The sequence below is a fragment of the Asterias amurensis genome, chromosome 12 (assembly GCF_032118995.1).
Source record: "Asterias amurensis chromosome 12, ASM3211899v1".
Taxonomy (NCBI): Eukaryota; Metazoa; Echinodermata; class Asteroidea; order Forcipulatida; family Asteriidae; genus Asterias; species Asterias amurensis.
Window position 1 is genome coordinate 19733670 of NC_092659.1, and position 12500 is coordinate 19746169.

At 61.8% G+C, this 12500-nt stretch overlaps 1 protein-coding gene and 2 non-coding genes across 3 annotated transcripts in view; all 3 read left to right on the forward strand.

The window, feature by feature from the left end:
- Positions 1-1266: 1266 nt before the first annotated feature.
- The window catches only part of LOC139945232 (uncharacterized), a 20318-nt gene continuing 9084 nt past the window's right edge, over positions 1267-12500 (forward strand). The window contains exon 1 of the mRNA XM_071942542.1: positions 1267-1619. The gene's annotated coding sequence lies outside the window, so the exon portion shown is untranslated. The remainder of the gene's footprint in view (positions 1620-12500) is intronic.
- LOC139945689 (small subunit ribosomal RNA) lies at positions 9761-11575 on the forward strand. The gene has a single exon (XR_011787161.1). It is a non-coding gene; the product is annotated as a small subunit ribosomal RNA (ribosomal RNA).
- On the forward strand, positions 12215-12371 carry LOC139945661 (5.8S ribosomal RNA). Its single transcript, XR_011787135.1, has one exon. It is a non-coding gene; the product is annotated as a 5.8S ribosomal RNA (ribosomal RNA).

Genomic DNA, 12500 nt, shown 5'->3' on the forward strand with positions numbered 1-12500 from the left:
GAAGTGCCACGTCCGTCAGATAACCGCCACACCCGAGCCGATCCTTATAAATGCTTTTTTGCACGATGATTATTATTATTATTAGGATAGAAATGTCTGGGACGGGAGCCCACCGATCTTTGATGCTGAAGTGCCACGTCCGTCAATCTGAGAAGCAAAACCGCTACGTTTCTCAGTTTCTGTATTCCTATTAAGGGTTAAACTTCCTGCGTGGAAATTTTGCTCCAGATAATTGGGACTATCTTAAAAACGTGACCACCTTTGCCACACCCGAGCCGAGCCTTGTGGCACGACGATTATTATTACCGTTAGGTGAGAGATGGCTGGTGGGGGCCAACAGCGCTCCGTCCCCCACGAGCAAGGGGTCGGCGACTCGCATCTACCGACGTCAATACAACACAGACGACATACCCAGCAGTGGCCCCTGCGATCGGTGGCCCCGTGGGTGCTGATACATCTGTGAGGCATGTGCCCGAATGTCGAAAATAACGCCGAGTCGGGAGTCTTCTGGCCCTTGGCGATGGGGGTCCGCGATTCGCCTCCCCCGGCCGAGTGCCTGGTGCGATTCGGTCAGAACTTTCGCACACGAGAGAGGACGTACCCAGCAGCGTTCCCTGTGATCGGGGGCCCTCCCGGTTGATGCCGCCGGGCGACGCACCTTCCCGAAGTTTGCGTAAAATACACCGATTCCCCGGACTTTAATAACCACCGGGCGGGACGAAATTCAGGCCGTGGCAGACGGCTGGAAATCGGCAAAACACGCTCCCGGAGAAAGTGGCCCAGAACCCGGACAAAAGTGGCACAGAACCCGGACATAAAAAATACTAGAACAAAAAAAAAAAAAAAAAGGTTGGACTTGGGCCGAAAAGGATGGGAAAATAAAAAAAAATTTTGGACTTAGAAAAAAGTTTGGACTTAGAAAATTTTCCATGAAAAAAAATCCCCGGACTTTTATAACCACCGGGCGGGACGAAATTCAGGCCGTGGCAGACGGCAGGAAATCGGCAAAACACGCTCCCGGAGAAAGTGGCCCAGAACCCGGACAAAAGTGGCCCAGAACCCGGACATAAAAAATACTAGAACAAAAAAAAAAAAAAAAAGGTTGGACTTGGGCCGAAAAGGATGGGAAAATAAAAAAAAATTTTGGACTTAGAAAAAAGTTTGGACTTAGAAAATTTGTCATGGAAAAAATCCCCGGACTTTAATAACCACCGGGCGGGACGAAATTCAGGCCGTGGCAGACGGCAGGAAATCGTATAACGCCGAGTCGGGAGTCTTCTGGCCCTTGGCGATGGGGGTCCGCGATTCGCCTCCCCCGGCCGAGTGCCTGGTGCGATTCGGTCAGAACTTTCGCACACGAGAGAGGACGTACCCAGCAGCGTTCCCTGTGATCGGGGGCCCTCCCGGTTGATGCCGCCGGGCGACGCACCTTCCCGAAGTTTGCGTAAAATACACCGATTCCCCGGACTTTAATAACCACCGGGCGGGACGAAATTCAGGCCGTGGCAGACGGCTGGAAATCGGCAAAACACGCTCCCGGAGAAAGTGGCCCAGAACCCGGACAAAAGTGGCACAGAACCCGGACATAAAAAATACTAGAACAAAAAAAAAAAAAAAAGGTTGGACTTGGGCCGAAAAGGATGGGAAAATAAAAAAAAATTTTGGACTTAGAAAAAAGTTTGGACTTAGAAAATTTTCCATGAAAAAAAATCCCGGACTTTTATAACCACCGGGCGGGACGAAATTCAGGCCGTGGCAGACGGCAGGAAATCGGCAAAACACGCTCCCGGAGAAAGTGGCCCAGAACCCGGACAAAAGTGGCCCAGAACCCGGACATAAAAAATACTAGAACAAAAAAAAAAAAAAAAAGGTTGGACTTGGGCCGAAAAGGATGGGAAAATAAAAAAAAATTTTGGACTTAGAAAAAAGTTTGGACTTAGAAAATTTGTCATGGAAAAAATCCCCGGACTTTAATAACCACCGGGCGGGACGAAATTCAGGCCGTGGCAGACGGCAGGAAATCGGCAAAACACGCTCCCGGAGAAATTGGCCCAGAACCCGGACAAAAGTGGCCCAGAACCCGGACATAAAAAATACTAGAACAAAAAAAAAAAAAAAAAGGTTGGACTTGGGCCGAAAAGGATGGGAAAATAAAAAAAAAGTTTGGACTTAGAAAATTTTCCATGGAAAAAAATCCTCGGTGAAAATGACCACCGGGCGGGACAAAAATCAGGCCGTGGCAGACGGCAGGAAATCGGCAAAACACGCTCCCGGAGAAAGTCGGCCTCCTGTCCTCGGACTTTGGCCAAAAAGTGGCCCAGAACCCGGACAGATAGGCCAGTTCTACGAGTTCGCGAAAAATGGCTCGAGTTCGGAGGCAAAAAGTCCTCAAGAGATACGGTAGGCTTTTGGCGGCGCCCGCTGCGTTCCGAGAACGGTCGAGTTCAGAGCTGAGGCGCTCGTGGGTCTCCAGACCCACGAGGGGGTTGGTGACCGAACCGAGAGACCCTTTTTGGGCCCGGAGTCCGGCGGATGGGGGGGGGTAAGAGGGTGCCACCAGTCCTCAACCTGCTGGGGCTACTATAGGGGGGTGAGAACAAAAATCTGGGGTCGGCCAAATGAAAAGTTTCCAAAACAGTGTAAAGCAATGGGAAACCGGCTCACCGTGGCGGGACGAGCTATTTAGTGGGCCTCCCGGAGCCGGCAACCTACCCCCTGACGGGCGGCGGCGACGGAAGAAGGGAACGTGAGCTGAGATATTGAGCGGGCCGGGCAGTCGGGTCCACCGGTCCGGGGTCGCTCCGTACGGCAGGGTTTCGGCCCTGCACGCTGACAAATCGTCCCGCCCGTGGCAGTAGGAAGCGGGCCCGGCTCTGTCGGGCTGCACGGGCGGGTAAACGCTTCCGACGGCAGGGCTCCCCGGCCCTGCACGCTGACAAATCGTCCCGCCCGTGGCAGTAGGAAGCGGGCCCGGCTCTGTCGGGCTGCACGGGCGGGTAAACGCTTCCGACGGCAGGGCTCCCCGGCCCTGCACGCTGACAAATCGTCCCGCCCGTGGCAGTAGGAAGCGGGCCCGGCTCTGTCGGGTTGCACGGGCGGGTAAACGCTTCCGACGGCAGGGCTCCCCGGCCCTGAGCCCTGCTCCGTCAAGGGAACCGGAGCTGGGCTTGGACCCCCAACCCCACCGGGTAGATCGAGGGGCCCGTGGGGCCTCGGTGGCTAATGAACGGCGGTGCTACCAACCGGGCACGCCGACGCATTGTCCCGCCCGTGGCAGTAGGAAGCGGGCCCGGCTCTGTCGGGCTGCACGGGCGGGTAAACGCTTCCGACGGCAGGGCTCCCCGGCCCTGCACGCTGACAAATCGTCCCGCCCGTGGCAGTAGGAAGCGGGCCCGGCTCTGTCGGGTTGCACGGGCGGGTAAACGCTTCCGACGGCAGGGCTCCCCGGCCCTGAGCCCTGCTCCGTCAAGGGAACCGGAGCTGGGCTTGGACCCCCAACCCCACCGGGGTAGATCGAGGGGCCCGTGGGGCCTCGGTGGCTAATGAACGGCGGTGCTACCAACCGGGCACGCCGACACATCGTCCCGCCCGTGGCAGTAGGAAGCGGGCCCGGCTCTGTCGGGTTGCACGGGCGGGTAAACGCTTCCGACGGCAGGGCTCCCCGGCCCTGAGCCCTGCTCCGTCAAGGGAACCGGAGCTGGGCTTGGACCCCCAACCCCACCGGGTAGATCGAGGGGCCCGTGGGGCCTCGGTGGCTAATGAACGGCGGTGCTACCAACCGGGCACGCCGACACATCGTCCCGCCCGTGGCAGTAGGAAGCGGGCCCGGCTCTGTCGGGCTGCACGGGCGGGTAAACGCTACCGACGGCAGGGCTCCCCGGCTCTGCACGCTGACAAATCGTCCCGCCCGTGGCAGTAGGAAGCGGGCCCGGCTCTGTCGGGCTGCACGGGCGGGTAAACGCTTCCGACGGCAGGGCTCCCCGGCCCTGCATGCTGACAAATCGTCCCGCCCGTGGCAGTAGGAAGCGGGCCCGGCACTGTCGGGCTGCACGGGCGGGTAAACGCTTCCGACGGCAGGGCTCCCCGACATAAAAAAATACTGGAACAAAAAAAAAAAAAAAAGGTTGGACTTGGGCCGAAAAGGATGGGAAAATAAAAAAAAAGTTTGGACTTAGAAAAAAGTTTGGACTTAGAAAATTTTCCATGGAAAAAAATCCTCGGTGAAAATGACCACCGGGCGGGACGAAAATCAGGCCGTGGCAGACGGCAGGAAATCGGCAAAACACGCTCCCGGAGAAAGTCGGCCTCCTGTCCTCGGACTTTGGCCAAAAAGTGGCCCATAACACGGACAGATAGGCCAGTTCTACGAGTTCGCGAAAAATGGCTCGAGTTCGGAGGCAAAAAGTCCTCAAGAGATACGGTAGGCTGACAGCGGCGCCCGCTGCGTTCCGAGAACGGTCGAGTTCAGAGCTGAGGCGTCTCGTGGGTCTGGAGACCCACGAGGGGGTTGGTGACCAAACCGAGAGACCCTTTTTGGGCCCAGAGTCCGGCGGATGGGGAGGGGTAAGAGGGTGCCACCAGTCCTCAACCTGCTGGGGCTACTATAGGGGGGTGAGAACAAAAATCTGGGGTCGGCCAAATGAAAAGTTGCCAAAACAGTGTAAAGCAATGGGAAATCGGCTCACCGTGGCGGGACGAGCGATTTAGTGGGGCTCCTGGAGCCGGCAACCCACCCCCTGACGGGCGGCGGCGACGGAAGAAGGGAACGTGAGCTGAGATATCGAGCGGGCCGGGCAGTCGGGCCCACCGGTCCAGGGTCGCTCCGTACGGCAGGGCTCCCCGGCCCTGCACGCTGGCAAATCGTCCCGCCCGTGGCAGTAGGAAGCGGGCCCGGCTCTGTCGGGTTGCACGGGCGGGTAAACGCTTCCGACGGCAGGGCTCCCCGGCTCTGCACGCTGACAAATCGTCCCGCCCGTGGCAGTAGGAAGCGGGCCCGGCTCTGTCGGGCTGCACGGGCGGGTAAACGCTTCCGACGGCAGGGCTCCCCGGCCCTGCACGCTGAAACATCGTCCCGCCCGTGGCAGTAGGAAGCGGGCCCGGCTCTGTCGGGCTGCACGGGCGGGTAAACGCTTCCGACGGCAGGGCTCCCCGGCCCTGCACGCTGACAAATCGTCCCGCCCGTGGCAGTAGGAAGCGGGCCCGGCTCTGTCGGGCTGCACGGGCGGGTAAACGCTTCCGACGGCAGGGCTCCCCGGTCCTGCACGCTGGCAAATCGTCCCGCCCGTGGCAGTAGGAAGCGGGCCCGGCTCTGTCGGGTTGCACGGGCGGGTAAACGCTTCCGACGGCAGGGCTCCCCGGTCCTGCACGCTGCTCCGTCAAGGGAACCGGAGCTGGGCTTGGACCCCCAACCCCACCGGGTAGATCGAGGGGCCCGTGGGGCCTCGGTGGCTAATGAACGGCGGTGCTACCAACCGGGCACGCCGACAAATCGTCCCGCCCGTGGCAGTAGGAAGCGGGCCCGGCTCTGTCGGGTTGCACGGGCGGGTTAACGCTTCCGACGGCAGTGCCTGCCAGCCAGGCACGCTGCTCCGTTAAGGGAACCGGAGCTTGGTTTGTACAAGTTGGCCTTTCTCGGTGAAAGTGACCACCGGGCGGGACGAAAATCAGGCCGTGGCAGACGGCAGGAAATCGGCAAAACACGCTCCCGGAGAAAGTCGGCCTTCTGTCCTCGGACTTTGGCCAAAAAGTGGCCCATAACACGGACAGATAGGCCAGTTCTACGAGTTCGCGAAAAATGGCTCGAGTTCGGAGGCAAAAAGTCCTCAAGAGATACGGTAGGCTGACAGCGGCGCCCGCTGCGTTCCGAGAACGGTCGAGTTCAGAGCTGAGGCGTCTCGTGGGTCTGGAGACCCACGAGGGGGTTGGTGACCAAACCGAGAGACCCTTTTTGGGCCCAGAGTCCGGCGGATGGGGAGGGGTAAGAGGGTGCCACCAGTCCTCAACCTGCTGGGGCTACTATAGGGGGGTGAGAACAAAAATCTGGGGTCGGCCAAATGAAAAGTTGCCAAAACAGTGTAAAGCAATGGGAAATCGGCTCACCGTGGCGGGACGAGCGATTTAGTGGGGCTCCTGGAGCCGGCAACCCACCCCCTGACGGGCGGCGGCGACGGAAGAAGGGAACGTGAGCTGAGATATCGAGCGGGCCGGGCAGTCGGGTCCACCGGTCCAGGGTCGCTCCGACGGCAGGGCTCCCCGGCCCTGCACGCTGACAAATCGTCCCGCCCGTGGCAGTAGGAAGCGGGCCCGGCTCTGTCGGGTTGCACGGGCGGGTAAACGCTTCCGACGGCAGGGCTCCCCGGCTCTGCACGCTGACAAATCGTCCCGCCCGTGGCAGTAGGAAGCGGGCCCGGCTCTGTCGGGTTGCACGGGCGGGTAAACGCTTCCGACGGCAGGGCTCCCCGGCTCTGCACGCTGATAAATCGTCCCGCCCGTGGCAGTAGGAAGCGGGCCCGGCTCTGTCGGGTTGCACGGGCGGGTAAACGCTTCCGACGGCAGGGCTCCCCGGCTCTGCACGCTGACAAATCGTCCCGCCCGTGGCAGTAGGAAGCGGGCCCGGCTCTGTCGGGTTGCACGGGCGGGTAAACGCTTCCGACGGCAGGGCTCCCCGGCCCTGCACGCTGACAAATCGTCCCGCCCGTGGCAGTAGGAAGCGGGCCCGGCTCTGTCGGGTTGCACGGGCGGGTAAACGCTTCCGACGGCAGGGCTCCCCGGCTCTGCACGCTGACAAATCGTCCCGCCCGTGGCAGTAGGAAGCGGGCCCGGCTCTGTCGGGTTGCACGGGCGGGTAAACGCTTCCGACGGCAGGGCTCCCCGGCTCTGCACGCTGACAAATCGTCCCGCCCGTGGCAGTAGGAAGCGGGCCCGGCTCTGTCGGGTTGCACGGGCGGGTAAACGCTTCCGACGGCAGGGCTCCCCGGCCCTGCACGCTGACAAATCGTCCCGCCCGTGGCAGTAGGAAGCGGGCCCGGCTCTGTCGGGTTGCACGGGCGGGTAAACGCTTCCGACGGCAGGGCTCCCCGGCTCTGCACGCTGACAAATCGTCCCGCCCGTGGCAGTAGGAAGCGGGCCCGGCTCTGTCGGGTTGCACGGGCGGGTAAACGCTTCCGACGGCAGGGCTCCCCGGCTCTGCACGCTGACAAATCGTCCCGCCCGTGGCAGTAGGAAGCGGGCCCGGCTCTGTCGGGTTGCACGGGCGGGTAAACGCTTCCGACGGCAGGGCTCCCCGGCCCTGCACGCTGACAAATCGTCCCGCCCGTGGCAGTAGGAAGCGGGCCCGGCTCTGTCGGGTTGCACGGGCGGGTAAACGCTTCCGACGGCAGGGCTCCCCGGCTCTGCACGCTGACAAATCGTCCCGCCCGTGGCAGTAGGAAGCGGGCCCGGCTCTGCCGGGTTGCACGGGTGGGTAAACGCTTCCGACGGCAGGGCTCCCCGGCCCTGCACGCTGACAAATCGTCCCGCCCGTGGCAGTAGGAAGCGGGCCCGGCTCTGTCGGGTTGCACGGGCGGGTAAACGCTTCCGACGGCAGGGCTCCCCGGCTCTGCACGCTGACAAATCGTCCCGCCCGTGGCAGTAGGAAGCGGGCCCGGCTCTGTCGGGTTGCACGGGCGGGTAAACGCTTCCGACGGCAGGGCTCCCCGGCCCTGCACGCTGCTCCGTCAAGGGAACCGGAGCTGGGCTTGGACACCCCCAACCCCCGCCGGGTAGATCGAGGGGCCCGCGGGGCCTCGGTGGCTAGCGAACGGCGGTGCTGCCAGCCGGGCACGCCGACAATTCACCCCGCCCGTGGCAGTAGGAAGCGGGCCCGGCTCTGTCGGGTTGCACGGGCGGGTAAACGCTTCCGACGGCAGGGCTCCCCGGCCCTGCACGCTGCTCCGTCAAGGGAACCGGAGCTGGGCTTGGACACCCCCAACCCCCGCCGGGTAGATCGAGGGGCCCGCGGGGCCTCGGTGGCTAGCGAACGGCGGTGCTGCCAGCCGGGCACGCCGACAATTCACCCCGCCCGTGGCAGTAGGAAGCGGGCCCGGCTCTGTCGGGTTGCACGGGCGGGTAAACGCTTCCGACGGCAGGGCTCCCCGGCCCTGCACGCTGCTCCGTCAAGGGAACCGGAGCTGGGCTTGGACACCCCCAACCCCCGCCGGGTAGATCGAGGGGCCCGCGGGGCCTCGGTGGCTAGCGAACGGCGGTGCTGCCAGCCGGGCACGCCGACAATTCACCCCGCCCGTGGCAGTAGGAAGCGGGCCCGGCTCTGTCGGGTTGCACGGGCGGGTAAACGCTTCCGACGGCAGGGCTCCCCGGCCCTGCACGCTGCTCCGTCAAGGGAACCGGAGCTGGGCTTGGACACCCCCAACCCCCGCCGGGTAGATCGAGGGGCCCGCGGGGCCTCGGTGGCTAGCGAACGGCGGTGCTGCCAGCCGGGCACGCCGACAATTCACCCCGCCCGTGGCAGTAGGAAGCGGGCCCGGCTCTGTCGGGTTGCACGGGCGGGTAAACGCTTCCGACGGCAGGGCTCCCCGGCCCTGCACGCTGCTCCGTCAAGGGAACCGGAGCTGGGCTTGGACACCCCCAACCCCCGCCGGGTAGATCGAGGGGCCCGCGGGGCCTCGGTGGCTAATGAACGGCGGTGCTGCCAGCCGGGCACGCCGACAATTCACCCCGCCCGTGGCAGTAGGAAGCGGGCCCGGCTCTGTCGGGTTGCACGGGCGGGTAAACGCTTCCGACGGCAGTGCCTGGCCAGCCAGGGCCTGCGATAGGCGAGGGGCTTGGGCAACCCCTCGCGGCAGGATCATACCGAGGGAGAGAGGTAGGGAGAGAGACCGAGGGTAGGGTAGGACAGCCGGGGTGTGGCAAACCCCGGCACGGGTCCGCCGACCTTGTTGTCGTGGTGTAGCACGGAAGGCGCCGTCGAATTTATTTATGCGTGCCGAAGACGGTCTCCCCTAGCGGGGGACCGTGTCGGCACTACCGGACTGGTCCGTCGCAGTGCGCGGGGTGTGGACCGTGCCGTCTCGTTCCCTAAGCGGGAGTGGACGGTGCCGTCTCGCACCCCGGGGCGGATCCCGGACCCAATGGCATTCAGTGAAGCCCGCATGGGCGCGAGAGGCCGACCGGACCGGGGAAAACGGCCCCGGCCCGTTACGCCAAGCGCTAGCGGGACCCCCCTGGCATCCCAGTTGCCGAGGCGTAGGTTGAGCACTTTCCCGAACCCGGGCAACCACACCGGCCGGGCGGGCCTCCACGGCCCACCCATTCCCGGGCGATTGATGGGGGACGGCGGCGGACGACACACGCCCCGGCGAATCTGATTTCTATCCCCCTGGCGATTCGAACGAGAGAACTAGAGAGAAGGGGCGACGGGAGCTGACCCGCAGGCTGGTACGAGCACCGTAGACTCGCGCCTTGGCCACGCGCTTCTGCTCCCGGGACCCGAAACGTGTGTGTGTGTGCGTGGCAAGGGGACCGGACCATGCTTGGGCTGGTACGAGCACCGTAGACTCGCGCCTTGGCCCGCAGGGTAAACGGGACCGGATTGTGCTTGGGCTGGTACGAGCACCGTAGACTCGCGCCTGGGCCCGCACTTCTGCTCCCCCCGGGAACCGAACCGAAACATTTGGTGAAACGGATCGCCGGCTCGAGCGCCCCGAGCCCGGCAGAATCCGCTCGGTCCGAGCGAGCCCCGCTCGCCGGCCGCAGCACGAGGTGCTACCTGGTTGATCCTGCCAGTAGTCATATGCTTGTCTCAAAGATTAAGCCATGCATGTCCAAGTACAAGCTTTCAAAAGCGAAACTGCGGATGGCTCATTAAATCAGTTATGGTTCCTTGGAGCGCATCCCCTTACATGGATAACTGTGGTAATTCTAGAGCTAATACATGCAATCAAGCGCCGACCTTACGGGAGGCGTGCTCTTATTAGGAACAAGACCAACCCGGGTCCGCCCGGCTCCGTTGGTGAACTCTGGATAACCTGGCCGATCGCACGGTCTCTGCACCGGCGACGGATCCTTCGAATGTCTGCCCTATCAACTTTCGATGGTACGTTATGCGCCTACCATGGTCGTAACGGGTAACGGAGAATCAGGGTTCGATTCCGGAGAGGGAGCTTGAGAAACGGCTACCACATCCAAGGAAGGCAGCAGGCGCGCAAATTACCCACTCCCGACACGGGGAGGTAGTGACGAAAAATAGCAATACAGGACTCTTTCGAGGCCCTGTAATTGGAATGAGTACACTTTAAATCCTTTAACGAGGATCTATTGGAGGGCAAGTCTGGTGCCAGCAGCCGCGGTAATTCCAGCTCCAATAGCGTATATTAAAATTGCTGCAGTTAAAAAGCTCGTAGTTGGATCTTGGGCGCAGGCTGGCGGTCCGCCGCAAGGCGCGCCACTGCCCGCCTGGCCTTCCTCTCGGTCTCCGCCCGGTTCTCTTGACTGAGTGCCGGGCGCGGCCGAAACGTTTACTTTGAAAAAATTGGAGTGTTCAAAGCAGGCCGTGAGCCTGGACAGCAGAGCATGGAATAATGGAATAGGACCTCGGTTCTATTGCGTTGGTTTTCGGAACTCGAGGTAATGATTAAGAGGGACTGACGGGGGCATTCGTATTGCGGTGTGAGAGGTGAAATTCTTGGATCGCCGCAAGACGACCGACTGCGAAAGCATTTGCCAAGAATGTTTTCATTAATCAAGAACGAAAGTTAGAGGTTCGAAGGCGATCAGATACCGCCCTAGTTCTAACCATAAACGATGCCGACTGGCGATCCGCCGGCGTTACTCCAATGACGCGGCGGGCAGTCTGCGGGAAACCAAAGTCTTTGGGTTCCGGGGGAAGTATGGTTGCAAAGCTGAAACTTAAAGGAATTGACGGAAGGGCACCACCAGGAGTGGAGCCTGCGGCTTAATTTGACTCAACACGGGGAAACTCACCCGGCCCGGACACAGTGAGGATTGACAGATTGAGAGCTCTTTCTTGATTCTGTGGGTGGTGGTGCATGGCCGTTCTTAGTTGGTGGAGCGATTTGTCTGGTTAATTCCGATAACGAACGAGACTCTGGCTTGCTAAATAGTCGCGCCGGCCGCCGAGCCGGGCGCTGACTTCTTAGAGGGACAAGTGGCGTTCAGCCACGCGAGATTGAGCAATAACAGGTCTGTGATGCCCTTAGATGTTCGGGGCCGCACGCGCGCTACACTGAAGGGATCAGCGGGTGATCGTCCTTGTCTGGAAGGCCTGGGCAATCCGCTGAACCCCCTTCGTGCTTGGGATAGGGAGTTGCAATTGTCTCCCTTAAACGAGGAATTCCCAGTAAGCGCGAGTCATCAGCTCGCGTTGATTACGTCCCTGCCCTTTGTACACACCGCCCGTCGCTACTACCGATTGAATGGTTTAGTGAGATCCTCGGACGGGCCGCGGCGGGGCGCCTCTGGCGCCTCGCTCGTGCGCCCGGAAGACGATCGAACTTGATCATTTAGAGGAAGTAAAAGTCGTAACAAGGTTTCCGTAGGTGAACCTGCGGAAGGATCATTAACGAGGAACGAAACAAGGACCCGCGCCGGGTCCACAGCGCGGGGACCCCGCCTGACACGGCCGCTCCATGTACATGTCCACGCCGATCCCGAAACGAAGGAAATAACAAAACGACAACAAATATATATATATATAAAAATCTGGCAAAAAAATGTTGCGTTTGTTTGACGGAGGAGGGCGGAGGGATCGGGTGGAAAGTGCGGTCTGGCGGGGCTCCCCCAGTGACGTCTCCGGATGTGTTTCGCGGGAGTGGCCCATGTGCCGGCATCCGAGACCGGACAAGTTGCACCGCGGAGCTCCCCCTGCCCTGTCCGCGGCGGGGTTTGGGGTGCGGGCTCTGGATGGCTGCGCCTGGTCTGTTGGATCCACCGGGGGCCCTGGGACGCCGGGGCCTGGCCTTAAATGCGACCTAGTGGGGGCGGGCAGGGAAGACACGGCGTAATAGAGGCCCGCCGTACTCTCCCACCCCCACAAACGGGCGGCTGCTCCCGTCGTGGGCGGGGCGGAGCGATCGAGTCATCTCGCGCCGTCCCGCGGACTGTGACCATATTTCCCCGCGCCCGAGACCACGGGGCGCGGGACGATAAACCCACTCATTGGTGATCGAACGAACAAGAAGCGAATTTCCAAGAGTTAGACAATTCTTGGCGGTGGATCACTCGGCTCGTGCGCCGATGAAGAACGCAGCCAGCTGCGTGAATCAGTGTGAATTGCAGAACGCAGTGATCATCGGCCTTTCGAACGCACATGGCGGCCCGGGCCCCCCGCGGCCCGGGCCTCGTCCGCCTGAGGGTCGTGAGTACAGATAGAAATCGCCGTGCCGGAGTCCGCGGATACACTCGCGGTGCCCGGGTATACCACGGTGCGAGAGCGACGGCCGGCAGCCGCGAGGAGAAGCAGTTGGTTGTTCTCCCCGCGAGGATTA